The sequence below is a fragment of the Tamandua tetradactyla genome, chromosome 7 (assembly GCF_023851605.1).
Source record: "Tamandua tetradactyla isolate mTamTet1 chromosome 7, mTamTet1.pri, whole genome shotgun sequence".
Lineage (NCBI taxonomy): Eukaryota > Metazoa > Chordata > Mammalia > Pilosa > Myrmecophagidae > Tamandua > Tamandua tetradactyla.
Genome location: NC_135333.1, coordinates 41,749,389 through 41,765,995, shown reverse-complemented (window position 1 = coordinate 41,765,995; position 16,607 = coordinate 41,749,389). Strand labels below are relative to the sequence as shown.

At 46.3% G+C, this 16,607-nt stretch overlaps 1 protein-coding gene and 1 long non-coding RNA gene across 2 annotated transcripts in view; one reads left to right on the top strand and one right to left on the bottom strand.

Moving 5' to 3' along the window:
- TBC1D22A (TBC1 domain family member 22A) overlaps nt 1–16,607 on the bottom strand; it is a 493,060-nt gene that overhangs the window by 73,210 nt on the left and 403,243 nt on the right. The gene's annotated exons all lie outside the window — the stretch shown is intronic.
- On the top strand, nt 498–7,815 carry LOC143691142 (uncharacterized). Its single transcript, XR_013179364.1, has 3 exons — nt 498–632; nt 4,130–4,160; nt 7,537–7,815. It is a non-coding gene; the product is annotated as an uncharacterized LOC143691142 (long non-coding RNA).

The following is a 16,607-nucleotide window of genomic DNA, read 5'->3' as shown; positions in this document are numbered from 1 at the left end:
GTCTTTATACCCTAGTACTTACTTGGCATAGTCTTGAAAAAATGAAGCTCAAGTTCACAAGATTCAAAAAATATGGCTTTAGTGTTTCACATACTCTGTGTTTGTCTTTTGACTCCAATTTTTGGCTTCCAAGTATTTCTAACTGGCATTTAAAAAGCTTTTTATCAATTATTTCTAAGATAGGATTTTCAGTGAAATGCAGAGATCTAAGGACACTGTTCAATGAATTTTGACAAATGAATGCACCAGTGTCACCCACATCCCTACCACCTGCAGAACATTTCCCCCACCTCAGAATATCTTGCACCTCCCACTGCTAACCAGAGGAAAGAACCGTTTTGAGCTCCATCACGACTGATTTCTGTCAGTCCTAGAACTTCATATAAATGAAAGCCTGTGGTATGTACTCTCTTGTGTTTGCTCTTTTTGGCTACGATAGTGTTTTTGAGCTTCACCCACATTTCTACAGAATGTGTTTACCTGTCTTCCAGCTGATGCAGAATTGAGCTGTTTTCAGTGTCTGGCTAATATGAAGAACGCTGCTGTAAACGCTCTTGTAGAAATATTTTTGGTGGATATGGACGCTCACTTCTCTTGTGTCAGCACCTATGAAGGGAATGGCTGGATCACAGGTTAGTTATGTTTAATCTTATAGGAAACCACCAGTTTTCCTACATGGTGGTACCATTAACCATTCCCACCACAGCCTAAGAGTGTTCCAGCTGCCGTGTATTTAGTACTGTCAATCCTTTTAATTTCAGTCTTCCAAGATGGTGTGTAGTGGTATCCCACGGCAGTTTAATTTGCATTTCCCTGATGACGCTAAATGCTTTTTCAAGTGTTTATTGGCCATTCATTTCACTTGTTTGTGTTGTGAAATTATCTGCTTGAGTCTTTCACCCATTTTTTCATTGGGCTATTTGTCTATGGGAATTTTATACATATCCTTGAAATGAGTCCTTTTGTCAGATAAAAGTATATGCATAGTTTTCTCCCAGCCCATCACTGACCTATTGCGAACTCTGCTCAGTTCCAATTTTCCATTACTTATCCTTATGTCAATACCTAAAGGCCTTGGTTTCTATAACTTTACCATTAAGTCTTGAAATCAGGAGGTTAAGTTCTTCAACTTATTTATTCTTTTATAAAAGTTGTAAATTTTGTTAGGTCCTTTGCATTTCCATATAAATTTTAGAGATGGCTTGTTGATTTCCACAAAAAACAAAGCCTGGTAGAAATTTGATTATGGCTACATTGACTCAAAGATCAATTTGAAAAGAACCAATATCAATATTGAGGTTTTCAATTCATAAACAGCTATCTCACCATACATTTAGGTCTTTCCTTCAAGTTCTCTCAATGTTGGTTTTTGTTTTTTTTTTTAATTCTTTCTACTTTTATTTATTTATTTATTTTTCTCAATGTTGTTTCATATTCCATGAAAAATTTAATTTATGGTCAACCAAACACTCTATTCTGGACTTTATCCGGTGGCCAATGGTAGTGCCAACAAAGGGTAATGGGCAGGAAAGTAGCATGTCAGCTCCTGGGAAGGAGTGGAGCTTCTGTTCCTCCCAGTACCAGCTGAACAACAGAACTGAAAGGGCACTGTTTATAGGGTCCTGCCTCTTCCCTGAGAAGCCAGGAACACTGTTGGCTATCAAAGAGAACTCTAAAAGGAGCTAATATTGAAACGTGCAAGGAAAGGGGATTAGGAGATCGTGTGCATCTATTTTTCTAAACCTACACTGAAAAGTAAATTATCCACTTGGGTGGATGTAGCTTAGAAACAACATGAGACACATTTCTCCAATGAGCCTGTTTCCCTCCAGAGAAAAGATGGCAAGAGTTGCCTGGAAGGGTTGAGACTCAGAATTAACGAAGTACCTGCTTCTAGCATCTCCTAAGTTGCCATGGTGACATCGCTAACCAGAAATGATGATACCAGACAGTCCTTTAAACTAAGCTTTCTTATAAATATGAAAGCACATGTTATGGAAAAACAAGTCCGTCCACTACAGCCAGTGTGGACAATCCTATCTAGTAGCTGACTCAGTCTCCAGTGGAAGCAATGACCCTGGCTTGGGTTATTGGTCTGAGAGGGACTAGGCCATGGGCATCACTTCCCCTGCTTTGGAGTAGAAACAACAGATGTCAAATGTGGGTCAGTCTTTCAATATTATCTTTTTAAAAATCTCCCATTGAATGATGTCCTTAAGGCCCACTAAGGAATAAAGGGCTGTTTGTACCTGCACTAAATGGCCCTGACTGCTGATGGATTTGAGGGAGCAAGTGTCTGGCTTCACAATACTTTCTCCTGCCTGTGACCTCCTCTAGAGTCTGGGTGCCAGGTTTCACTCCCGTTCCCCACTGGGCCTTGGACTTTCCAGCCACAGCCTGACTTCATCACTGTGGGAAGGTGGCTGAGTGGGCTGAGTGATGCCTGCATGAGTTATGGGCAAAGGCTTCCACGGGACCTTTCTGACAGTGCGGTCCTTCTTGCTTCTCTGCGATCTGGGTATGGAAGGCTGCACAGTGAATTTCAGAGACGGATGGTGCTACTCTGCTAATAAAGATGCCAAGAGCACAAAATAGATTCAGCACTTCAATATCCTGAACAAAAATTGTTTTGTCTACAGCCTGGAACAACATTATATGGATTCAGTTTCCACAAAATACACGATTTCGTATTTCCTCATGTGTTTTCTGGAGTACATATATATTTCTTCACTGAGTCTATACTTCTGCTTCAATAGTTAGAAGAGTCTTTCAAAATCATTTTTCCTGGAATAATTTGTGATCCATCATTTTTATGGCAGCATTAAATTTTAACAGAGAATTGAGAGGGATAGAAAATCTATTGCATATTCCAGCCCCTAAAGAAAGCCTTGATGAATTTAGAACTTTTAAGTTTTACATTCAGATCTGACCCCAGGACCAAAACCTACCTTCGTGCAGGAGTGTGGGGTCAGTCACCCACCTGTCTGGAAACAGGGCAGGTGGTTCTGCTTGGGTCTCCCAGCTGGCAAGCCAGGGGGTTGGTCTATTGAACCAGACTACGGGGCAGTCAAAAGGCCTAGGCAGCAGAGGCTGGAGGTAGGGCTTCACTTTTTTTCTTATATACAAACAAAGCTCTGTACGCTCTATGGGACGCAGGGCAATCTGGTCAGTGGTGCAAGCACCCACCCACTTATCAGTCCGGCTGTTAGCAGATGCCAATGTGCCAGGCCTAGGCAGGGAGAAGGGCAGAGCCTGTCACACACAGCCCCTTCCCTCAAGAACTCTCTTAGTAAGACAGATGGGGAAACAATGGCACCGCAAAATGCAGGGGCACTGACCGGGCCAGGCAGAGTGCTGTAGGAGCCCCAATATCTGGAACAGCCTGAAGGCTCCTCAGCAAAGACCACTAAGCTATTTGGGCCTGCTTGATGGCCAAGCACTGTGTGATGAAAATTGTAATAAGCTCATTTTAAGAGTTGAACCAACTTCTCTGTGCTGGAAAGACTATAAATGAGGCAGAACAGAAGGGGCAGCCAGCCTAACCTGGCCAAGGGAAGCCTGAGTTTAGTCCTAGTTCTACTGCCCACCAGCTGGGCAGGTCCCCCCCCACCACCTCCCCTGCACCCCATAAGAGCTGACCTCCCCAGCTCTACCGTTCCCTACTTTTCCCTCTAAATTCCTAGGGAAGCTTGGTAGCCTCCCCACCAAGCCTTGGAGGCCCCTCCACAAGCCACCTTTCTAACTCACTAAGAAGTCCATCATAGAAAAGTGGGCTTATGAATATACACAGTACGTGTAACCACGTTAAAAAATGTGAAGTCTTATACAATAACATTCTTAAGATTATGGGACACGTGAAGTCCAACACATCAGCACAGAGTACGAAGCCCAGGGCATAACTGGGCCTGGGTAAAGGGGCAGTGATCTCTGAAGAAGTGATGGCTGAATCCAGTCAATACAACACACACTTCGTCATCCCGACCTGGGATGTCGGACAATGAGAAATTGTTCCTCTACTTCAAGAACAAAAAGATTGATGTTTGCAGCATATTGACTTTCTAGGTTGAGAAATTCAAATGAGGAAATAATTTTTATTTTATTAGGACTTGTTTGTTTTCCTCTTTCCCAGAACTCCAGCAAACCACAGTCGGAAAGCATCAGTAAGTATGTCTGGATTGCTTGATCTAATCACCAGATGATTAATGGATGGCTTCTCATTTAAAAGAAAGAATGGAAACGGAAGGGTTGGACCTTTCCCTCTGTCCCTGAACCAAGAGTTTCTCATTTTAATTTGTGAAAGAAAAGAGGCCATCAAGGAAAGCCAAGGCACAGCCCATTCTCAGTGGGGCAGACCAGGGGAAGGCCAAGGAGCCCAGCTCCTGGGGGGCCTGAGCGAGGAGGAGGAGGAGTCCAGGAATGCACCAAGAAGCAGCTGCTAAAGGGCAGCAGGAGACAACAAGGGCCACACATGCAGCTCACGGCCTGGCAAGACCTGGTGGGAAGACCGTGCTTCTGAACGCTGAAGTGGCTCATGGCTTCCTACCGGGAGACCCTGGATAAAATGATTTCCTCTACACCAACTGTAAACTGGAGGGAACACCACACTCATCATGAGGCCACCGGGAGGATGGCACCAGCTAATGGGCCCAGAGCACCAACGGCAGTGGCTGACACACCCTGGGTTCTGAATAAGTCATTCTTACCATTTTTATTTTTTTCTCTCAGTTTGAAGATCAACTATTAAAAGGGTTAGGATGCTTACTAAAAAAAATATTTTAAGAAAGCAGCCTACAAATAGAGTTGAAATGTTTATGCACAGGCCTGTCACTTCAGCATCAAGAAACTTGAGCAGTGTACCCTTCACACTGGCGCTTACCCTGGGACCTCGGGGGCCCGTCAAGGGCAGGTGCTTGCAGCCACATGATAAGCGTGCTCCTAGTCCTGGAACTTCGTATTTTTTTCCCCGCAGAGCATCATTTTTACTTGAAGATTGTAATGGAATTACATGCAAAGTTAGAGTGAATTTTCATGATAAATTATGAGGTTTAAGAAATCTTAGGCTTGCAGGACATAGCAGACCACTTAGGCCCCACCCATGTCCCCTCGGCACCGCCTCCCCTGGGAGGCAATCCCCAGCTTACTGCAACCCCGGTTTATTGCAAACACCTGTGCCTCCTGAGGACTTGCTCTCTGCCAGAGCCCTGTTAACAACCCTGAGAACAGCCTGCAGCCAGTGCAAAGTGGTAGCTGGAATTTGAGCAGTTCAACTCCCTTGGCCCGTGTGTGTGTGTGTGTGTGTGTGTGTGTGTGTGTGTGTGTGTGTGTGTGTGTGTGTGTGTGTGTGTGTGTGTGTGTGTGTGTGTGTGTGTGTGTGTGTGTGTGTGTGTGTGTGTGTGTGTGTGTGTGTGTGTGTGTGTGTGTGTGTGTGTGTGTGTGTGTTGGGGGGGTGGGTCTGACTTGTGCTCCCCATTGTCTCATGGATGTCCCCAGTGGGATGGATCCCAGGTGTCCTCAGTGGTGACGTGTTCATTAATGCACCCTGGACTGGCTGCCTTTCCTTCCCTGGCCGAGAAAAGGAAAGGGAGGGAAGAAAGAGAGGAGGGAGTTTATACCTTTCTATTCCCAGAAATGGAATTGAATTCCCAGGCCGTCTTAAGATAATCCCAAATCCTAGGGAATCACAGGAAACAACCTAAGTGGCCAGCACTGGAATGGTCAGTCTAAGCCGGCTCATCAGACATTGGGCTGTTATATTACACAGCATCACCAGTGATTTTCACCAGGCATTTAGATCAGGTGAAATGCAAAGGTATTTGCATCAAGCAAAGATGGAGCCAGCAATGGTTCATCAAGCCTAGCAGGTGCAACCACAGAACTAGAGCTGATGCTACAGGGGGTGCAAATCATGGGGTAAACGTTCTGTTCACATCAAACTATGCCCGCCAACAACTGTGTACCCAGCCTGCAAGCTGACTGGGGCAATTTTCCATCGGGGCCATTGAATAAAAAACAAGTTGACTGTCTACATTGATTGTCAAGGATGATACTTAGGATCACATTTGCAACAACAGATTCTTTGGTGAAACTTTTTCACTTTGGGCAAAACACCAGACATTTCACTTCGTAATTTAGTCAAATTAACTCCTTTAAAAACTTACTTTTGCAACTTTTGTGGTATTATTAGATTTTGCAATAGGAGTAATTTTAACAGTGTACAATATAATTAGCCACTTAATGTTATTAAGAAAATTTATGGGCCTTTATGAGTTGAAAAACAGCCCCAACCAAACAGTATTTATTAACCATCCAGGACTAAAAATAGGAGCCTATTGCCTCAGTGAACCACATTTTTAAAAATGTACAGCCACAAATAATATGTCTAATTATGTATTAAACTAATTCTTGCCTTCACCTTTTGAATTTCTAAACTCCTTACCTCATGTATCACTTTAATTATTTTTCCAGTCTCTTCCCCAGGAAAGTGGCTGCTGGAAACTAATTAATGGGTACAATAAAAAGGCTGCAGGCTTTGTTTCCCCACAATCCAGTCCCGGCCTCATTTGCATGTCTCCTTTTATTCTAAACAATAGCACTGCTGAGATTTCAGTGCGAAATTGTTAGCTCATTAAAGAGGACACAATCATATCCATTTCCACAGATATTCATCAATAATCACATTTTACTGCAACACAAATCCATGAATAGAGCAACCACTCGAGTTTCTGGCCCCAGGGTTTAGAGATATTACAGGTGTTTAAATACTACGCTGCACAGCCCACTTGAAGAAATTATCTGGGATTATTTCAAACCCATAGAAAAATCCTACAGGGAAGGCAGACACTCTCCAAGGACCAGGACAGGAGGAGGCGTCAGGCTGTGAACATGTCAAAGCCCCCAGCAACCCCTTCTGGAAGGACCCCCAGTACTCTGCCCTGGGGCTCTGACCCAGGCCACCCTTATAGACCTTAGGGAGAGAAGCACTCCTGTGATGGGCTGGCCTTCGGAGGACCCTCAGGGTGACAGACGGCCACTCTATCCCCAGTGGTGCTGACCAGAAGAAGGGTGCAGGGGGCTGGTCCTCTCCCAGAGGGGTCCATGCAGAGGGCCTGCTCCCCACTCCCCCACACGGACTTCTGTCAGCAAGGCCCAGCACCACGGGCTACCGCCAAGGATGAGCAAAGGCGGAGTCCATGTCTGAGGGCTCTGTGTCCCCACAGCCCCACCCTGGATGGCCCTGCCCAGTCTTTTTTACTGACTCTGCTTGAGCTGTGAGCTGCCCCTTGGCCCTCAATGACCTGGTGGCTCCTCCAAGGCCAAGGCCATTTCTCATTTGTCTTTAAATCTCCAGCATGGAGCACCTGGCCAAACAGATATTCATAGATTCATACATGAATGATAGACAGGTAGATGGACAAAGGGACAAATGTGCACCAGTGAGACACAGGGCTGGCAGACCTAGAAGAGCCTGGAGAGGAGTATCTCCTCAAACGGTGCGCAAAGCCCTGATGTGTACTCTTGTTCTTTTGCTTCTTTCAGACTCAGCAAACATATGGCTGTGCTCCTTGCCCGAGGCCTTGGGCCAAACCTCAGCATCGATACTCATCCCAGCATCGATACTCGTTCCAGCCTGATCCCCGGCGACACCCGAGGTGGATGTCAGCCTACTGCCCCCTCCAGCAGCCCTGGGGTGTGAACACCTCTTCGGCTGGCACCATCATGCACGGCACACTGATGCCACTAGAAGCTCACTGTGTAGACACAAAGGCAAGCTAAGGACCACGTCTGCCTCTCCATGAGCTCACTCCTACCTCTCAGGAGCCCAGCCTTCGTTACTAGAATGAATAAAGGAGGAGGAAGATTTATTACTCTAAAAATAAGGCACTAGAATTCCCATTACAATGGGTTTTTTTCCTATCCCTCAAGTCCTAGGACTTTTCAAAATTATTTCAAAGAACCGGCACTAGGCAAGGTAAGCCCCATGCATGCTCAGAGGCAGGGCGGGGGAGGTTGTGGGAATCACTCTCTGAAAACAGATTTGCAACTACTCATCAGATACAAGTACCACATTAAAATAGTAAGCTATTTTACTATTTTACAGTGGGCCAAGGGGAGGCCCAGCACACCAGAAGGACTGGGGATTTCCTGGTCACCCAAGAGCAATGCCAGATCGGTGGCAAGATTCTCAGTCCACAGGCTTGCAAGAAGGTCCAGGTGAGCTCACCTTTACAGGACCTGACAGCAACTGGCATCTCGCCACCAAAACTCCCCCTCCTTTCCTGGGCCATGTCCTCACAGGCAGGCAGGCTGCACTCCCGGGCCTTCCCTTTGCTCAGCAAATGAGCCCAGCAGAGGCAGGTGTGCCCCTCAGGGCGAGTCTGGGCCACACCCCATTTGGGGCTTTTAGGGAAGCAACAGTGAGCCCTCGGGCCTTCCCATAACCCCTGGAGGTTATGGCCCAGCAAACAGGCATGGGGCAGCTTGTCCAGGGAATGCAGGCTGTGGCTCTGCTGCCTGCCCCGCTAAGGACTCAAGGTACATCACAGCGTCCTGCCCTGAGTATGAGGTCACTTGACAGTTGTCTTCATGCATTTTGGGATGTATTTTCCTTTTCAACCAAACCACCAACTCTTCAAAAAGTGGACATGTGCTTTATGTGCAAACTTAGTTTGTTTCACTTACAGTGGCTTAGTTACCAGTGTATTTATTGTAGGCATGGTACAAGGCTGAAATTTTCTATGAAGTCAAAAATTTCCCATAATTGTCCTCAATAAATGTGTTTCTTTCCATTGGCTTGCTTAAAGCACTCTAAAAACCTGTGGAGAGAGCAGCGTGAATTGCAGGCTGAGGTTCTACGTCCCTGGATCCATATGTCCAACTGTCCACGGGGCTTCTCCCCAGGATGCCTCCAGGGTCCTCAAACTCAGCGTGGCCAAGGTGGGCTCAGCATTCCTCCTGCCTACCCACTCACCACGCTAGACAGGGGGAGATGGCCAAGGAACTCAGTGGGGGATTCCAGAAGGGGTCCAGGAGCCCATGGTCTCCTGCCTAGGGACTTTGCTAAGCACATTCGCTTCAAAAACAACTCAGTTAGCCGCTTCCCGGTGGCATCAGACTGGGAAACAGAAAGGCCTCAGGCAGGTCCACAGGGAAAGGCAGAGCCTGATGCATCTTCCAACCATCACCCTCCTGATAGGTCCTTCCATCTCCTCCACAATCCAACGCTGCCATTCCAGGCCCTCCCACGGACCTGGTGGGTCTGGAGTAGAACAGCAGCCAGAGGTGATGGCTTTGTTAACCTTTCTTTCTTGTCCCTGCCCCCTACCCTGAGGGAAAGGGAGGGAACAAGGCCCCTTCCCTCCTCCGGAGACTGGAGAGCTCCAGGCGAAGGTCCTGTTCACCTGCTTTGGGTAGAAGTGTGTGTGTGTATGTGTGTGAGCGCGCACTATCACCACGATGAAGGTGGAGTTGGTGAAATGCCAAAATTCAGACCCAAGAAAATCTTAATTTATTTGAGATTCCTCTCATTTAAAAAAACACTGATAAATCCTTCAGGAATTGCCTCTTTATAGTCATGGTGATTAAAGCATGAAGCACATTTTTCAAAAAGACACTGACAATCGCAGGCTAGAAATTAAAGATACTTTGGAGCTAACATTCATTCTTTGTGAAATTTCATTACAAGGCCCATATCCTGATACCTGAACAAGCCAGACATTAAGAGTGTGAGGAAACACAAAAGAAACTTGCAGGGACTATCTCAGAACTACGGATACCAAGAACCTGGGATTTTATGGTGACCAGTGACATGGGTAGCTGAACTCGGGGTGGAGGCCCAGTGGGCAGGGACAATTGGCTCTAAGACCAACTGGTTTATCACTGACAGTGTATTCACATCAACAAGAAAAGGAATCTTTTATATCTTCCCATGAAAACGCCCTGCCATTTCCAGACCTCAAGCGCCATCAGGTAGAATGGATCAGATGGAACCACTTAAACCTTCCTGATGGGAACTGCCCGGAGTGCAGACACTAGACAGGGAGTGCCAGCTTTCCAGCCCCGAGTCCACAAAAGCACAAGGCCCCTGGGAAGCCTCCAGCCCAGCCACCCAGCACCCAGAAGCGCGACAGCTATTTCTGCGTGCGGGTGCGGAGGTGGGCCAGTTGCTGCTCATGGGCATGTCACCCTCATTACATGGGGCTCCGGAGACAGGGCAGTACCTGTGTATACATCTCTCCAGGGCCATTCCCCAAATGAATGCCAGGGCCATTTGGGGGCTCTATTAACTGCACAGTTGCACAGGCGTGCCCAGCCCAGGGCCTACTCACCAGGCCTCTCGAGGAAGAGGTTTCTCCTGGGGCCTAGGGGCTGAGCCCAGTCTGCAAGATGATAGAGATAGAGCAAGGCAGGGCTCTGGGAAGCAGGAGGGGCATGGAGAGCAGCCTGTCTGCTCCTGCCTCCCGACCTTCTGAAGGGGAAACGACGACTTGGGGCCAAGCACCATTTCCAGGTAGGATGCACAAATGGCCTTGGCTCTTCCCAGCAAACTCAGAGCCTGGGACTGCCTCAGAGCTGCTCTGCAGGAGAGCGGGCCGGCAGGGCTGGGCACTGCTGTACACCTAAACATGAAGGATTTATAAAGTGGCCTGTAAAAGACAAGTACAGAAAAGTTGAGTAATTAGAAACTTCCAGCCACTGAAGTCATTCTGAACCAAGAAACAAAGTGTGGCCCAAGGTCCTGTGGGGAACCCTGGCCACCTCCTCCCCAGAAGGAAGCCGCCTTTACAAAGCACACATCAGCTAAACACTGGAAGGTTAGCAGGGCACTGATTAAACAGCATTTGCATATGTATTCCCATTTTTTAATATTCAAAACATAAAAACTTGAACTACTTTCTTAATAATTTAGACGTAAGTCCTACGAAGCTGTTTGAACGGCTCCTACTTGCTTTGTGAATGGAGATGGAGCAGAATGCAGATGGCCTGCGGGGGGGAGGGCCCGCCGAGGTGAGGGCTGCCTCAGGGGGTCCTGGGGGCAAGGTCACTACCCATTCACCTAGGGGTTCCCAGAGACTGCCCATGCCTACCAAAGAGGGGGTGCTCAAAGGGGCTCGTGGCCCTGGGTGAACAGTTACGGTGTGTGTGAGCAAGTTCATAAGTGGAAATGAGGAAAAGCAAGTTTGCTTTATTTTAGACTAATAATTCAACCAAAACTCATTCTGAGAAAAAACTGTCATCATCTGGAACTTTCCCTAGGGTAATATCGAGGTAAATCTGCCTGCCCCCCACCCAGCACACAAGCCCTGGGAATGCCCAGCTCAGTACAGGCTTGGGTGGCTTCTCACCACACTGCTGCCTGCCCACCCTGAAATGAGCCCCGAAATGAGCCAGACGCGGTCACTTCCTCTCGGGGTCAGGCACGACCTGGAAGATCCACACATCTTCCCAGGGCCTCTTAAAGCAGGCTGCCCAGACCAAGGGGCCTGCAGAAAGCTCCCCACATGCTGCCTCAAGTTCGCCTTCTTTAAATACTAGCACATCAATGACTCTGGGGAATTTCTCAGGGCAAAGGGCAAAAATGGTTAATTTGGCACAACCACCTATTTGCCAAACAAATTTGTTCAAGGAGACATTTCTATTGCCTTATAGAAAGGGAAACACTGACTTTGGGGTGCCCCCATATCCAGGAAGCTGAGAGGGACCCAGAGGGGCCCACAGGTGGGTGAGGTTGGCTTGGCTCAGGTCCTTGAACCTCAGTCTAGAGGGCCAGGGCTCCATGCAGAGAGCCCAGGGCAGGGTGTTGGTGAGGCAGGGCTAGGGCTGCCCTCATTCTGGCAGCACCCTCTACTAAGAAGTCACAGTTTGAAAGTGTTCCACTGCTTTATGTTCTAAGTGAAAAGCACTTACATGGGGACGAGATGGCTGCTCGTGGCCTCTAAGGAGCCCTGTGCAGCTCTCACACTTTGCTTCTACCCATGGGAGCCATGGAGAGAAAAGGGGCCCCCTGGCCCACAGCCCTGGCTGAGCTGTGTGCTGAGCCAGCACCAGCTTACTGGCCAGGTGAGCCAGCCGCCACCCCCCCTCATTGAGCCCTCTATGCTAGAACATGTGCAAACTGCGTATCTGTGAGCAAAATAAGTAACCACTGTTATTTTCACTGTTATGTTTAGGGTGGATTGTTTTGCAGCAATAGGTAACCACCTGAGGGCTGCTTGGGTAGGTTATCCAGATGCGGTGGTGGTGGCCAAGCACAGACACTGAAGGGAACCCCAGGAGGAGGAAGAAGACCGGCTAACACTGCCCCAGGGCACACCCCTGCTGTGAACCCCCAGGGACCTCAAGCACAAGGGATCTGCCTGGTCCTGAGCCTGGGCAAGGAATGAAGGAGACAAGAGCAGAGGTGAACACAAGCCCAGGGAACTATCTAAATAGGAAGAGGGATGCTCTCTGAGCCTCCAGGTAAGACCAGCAAGGTCCGAGTGGGGCACTGGTAGGAGAGATGGGAAGAGACAGAGTCAAGTATTCCTGAGAGCAGCAGGACTTGCATCTGGGCAGAAGAGAAGGGAAGGTGTAGGAGAAGAGTCTAAAACTTGGCTCAACCCTGGAATCACCTGGGAGGGGTTTGGGAGCCAATAATGGTAGGCCCTGAGGCCCTGGTTTAACTCAGCATGGGACTCAAGCTCCCACATGAGCCTACTTGACACGGTTGAGACAGGCTGGTCGAGGAAACCTTCAGGTGTGCAGTCTGGATGACTGGACACCTGCTATCCACTTTCAGGGCCACACAGCAGGAGCACATCTGGGGGACACACAAAGAGCCTCCATTTGGGTCATGGAAGCCTGCGGAGCCTGTGAGACCTCGAGACATGACCACTCACCCCACTTCAAAAGGACATGGGACTATGACTGTTTCCTTGCCCTTCTCAGCATTTACATATCTCAATAGTACAGACATCTCTATGTCACTTGTGTCTTGGAGACTCCACCATATACCACATTTGAAAATAAAAAGAAATGATAAAATCCAGTCAGGACAAAAGAAGTATCCCATGTTTTGTTCAAGGAGCTGCACAGATATTTCCAATTCAGTGGTGACAGAAGCAGGACAAACTCAGTGAGTTTAACATCTCACAGCAGGGTCCTCAAATGTGAGCCTGCACCCTCCAGGAGGGCTTGCAGCAGCATAGCTGGTTGCCCATCCCCAGCACTTCTGATCTGTGGGTCCCAGGTGGGTCTAGAAACGTGCATTTCCAGGACATCCTGAGGCTGCTGGTCCAGGAGTCACACTGACCAAAGTAAAAAAAAAAAGGTGTGGGAGATCAATCTTGTCACATTTTGGAACTTCAAAGATAGGGAGGAAAATAGCCTAATGATTTTGCAGGAAAAAAAAGACTTTTCTAAAATGTTTTCTTCTTTACCAAAATCACCACTGGCCTGGGGTTTAAAAAGAATGCAGGAGCCCAAAGAGGTATATTTGTCCTGATGCCAAAGGTGTCAACAGCCACAGGTTCTGGGCCTCCACCCTTCAGGTCTGAACACTGGCAAACATGCATGTAGACCCCAGGCCTAGACATGGAGGGGCCAGAAAGCCTACTAACTTTGGGAAAGTGGATCTAAATAAGAGCTAAAACCATAAAACACTTATAAGAAAACATAGAGGCAAATCATGACCTTGGATTTGGCAGTCAATTCTTAGATATGACACCGAAAGCATAAGCAACAAAAGACAGAATAAATTGGACTACAACTGACTTTTGTACAGCAAAATTCATTATTAAAGTGAAAAGACAACCAATAAAATGTGAGAAAATATTTGCAAGTCATATATCTGATAAGAGTTTAGCATCCAGAATATATAAAGAACTCTAATAAGGCAACAACAAAAAGACAATTTAAAAATAGTCAGTGTCAGAATATGTTGAGCAGATCATTCAAAAGTATTGGCAAAGTCCCTTGAGGGAAAGGAGAAAATATATGGAACTATAAAACTTTACCATCAGGGACACCCCTGATACTGTCTCAAACACCAGGGACACCCAAATCAATAGGCCAAGCCCTTGATTTTGAGGCTTGCTCTTGTGAAACCGATGTATGTAGTGGAGAAGATTAGCCGATCTATAGTTATGCCTAAGAGATACTTCCAGAAGGCCTTTCTCTCTCTCTAAGCCCAACTCTGCAGGTGAAATCATTACCCTCCCCTCTAAGTGGGACATGACATCCAGGGGTGAAAGTCTCCCTGGTAACGTGGGACATGACTTTCAAATGGGGAAAGAAAATTGTAGCAAATAAGGTATCAGTGGATGAGAGAGTTCAAATAAAGTAGAGAGGCTACTCTGGACACTACTGTTACACAAGCTTCAGCTAAATAATGTTACTTATCATGGTTTGCCAAACCCCAACCAAAACCACTCCTACCAACCCTAAAGAACACCTAAGGCTTTATCTGACACTCTACAAAGGTTCCATGTACTACGATTACTTTCAGGAAACCTAAACACTCTAGATGGGTTCCTAGGCCAGATAAGTCCTAGCGGCCAACCTCTCCATCATATCAACTGGTCTTATCCCCCATTCCATATTATTGACAGTCCTTTTTCCAACATGAAAAAGTCAGAATGGGCATAACCCAAATACTCCCCCAATATTAGGAGAAAGATCAAAAGAGTAGGTGGAGTTATAATAAAGAAGATAGAATTTAACAAATGTATGACTGCTGAATCATTATGTTGATATCGATTCTAATCTCCAGTGTATTAGAGTAGCTAGAAGTAAAAACTTAAAATTGTGGAATCATGACTCATATCCTACTCTGAAATCTGTTCTATAATTGTTGCAGTGTGCTTTGAAATTCATTGCTTTTTTTGTATATATGCTATTTTTCACAATTAAAAAATGGGTAGTGGACTTGAACAGACACTTCTGTAAGAAGATACACAAACGGCTAACAAGCACATGGAAAGAAGCTTAACAGCATTTGAGAAATGCAAATCAAAACCAGAATGAGCTATGACTTCACACCCACAAGGAAGGCTACAATTTAAAAAAAAAAAAAAGGAAGATAAATGTTGGTGAGGATGCAGAGATTAGAAACCTTGTACACTGCTGCTAGGAATCTAAAATGTTACAGCCACTATGGAAAACGGTTTTGTGGTTCCTCAGAAAATTAAACATAGAATTACCAAATGAGCAAATCCACTCCCAGGTATATAAACAGAAGACATGAAAGCAGGTAACCAAACACTTGCTCGTGAATATATAACGCATGCTATTCACAATAGTGAAGATATGGAAACTACACAAACGTCCGTCAATGGACGATGGAGAAATCAACCATGATTGGTCCATACAATGGAATACTATGTGGCAACAAGAAGGAAGGAAGCTTTGACACATGCTTCAACTAGGATGAACCTCAAAAACATTATAATAAGTAAAATAAGCCAAGCACAACAGATCATGTATTGTATGATTCCATTTATGTAAAATACCAAGAACTGGCAAATGAGTAGAGAGAGAAGCAGATTGGGGGTTGCCAGAGGCTGGAAGGATGGGGGAATGGGGAACTGATTAATGAGCACAGGGTTTTATTTAGGGGTGATTAAACATTCTAGAACCAGACAAGGTGGTGGGTGCTTGACACTGTGAATGCGTCAAACACCACTGAGTTGCATACTTTAAAATGGTTGGTTTTATGTTATACCAATTTCACCTAAATCTTTTTTTTTTTTTAAAGTATAACACTTTCCTCATGATTCATCCAATTCACTCCCAAGTACTTCCCCAAAAGAAATGAAAACCTTGTCCACAGAAAGACTTGCACAGAAACTCTAAGAGCAGCTCTATTTGTACATAAAGCCACAAACTGGAAACAACCTAAGGGTAAAACAGCCTATGATGGAATATTGCTCAGCAAGTAAAAAGGCAGGAACTACCAGTAATGCAAAAGAATGGATAACCTCAAAATAATTGTGAAAAGTGAAAAATGTCAGAAAAATAACAGTACCTACAGCATGACTCCACTTATGTAAAATCCTAGAACGGACAAAACTAAATGCTTGTGAATGGATTCTGGTGTTTGTTGAAGACCACTCAATGCCAGGGTCTGCAGCCATTTCTGCCCCTCAGTGCAAACCTTCTGCAAGTACTGGCCATGCATTGGAAGCCCCCCACCGAGGACCAAGGTGGCCGAGAAGAACAGATTGGCCACCCATGTTCAAGGACCCCAGGAAACAAGTCGAGACCAGAGGCAGAGAAAAGAGTTAAGGAAAGGAGGAAGAAGGCACCTGACAAAACATCTGGGAGAATGAGCCAGTCCTTTCCTCTCTGGCCCAGGGAGGATACAAGCTTCTGAAGTTGATCAGAACAACAGTCTGACTGCAGCCACTCCTGGTCTGGGACAGAGAAGAAAGAGGCTGTGCCCTGAAGGAGTTCACAGTTCAGAGTCCAAAGGTTATGCTCATCAACTGTGAATGTCATTTTGCTGGCACATGTATTTTAATCAGGCAAAAACAAGACTCCTAACAAAAAAGGAGTAGGGACTTCCAGAGAGGATGGTGGCTTAGTAAGACGCGCGGGTCTTAGTTCCTCCTCCAGAACAGCTACTAAAGAAA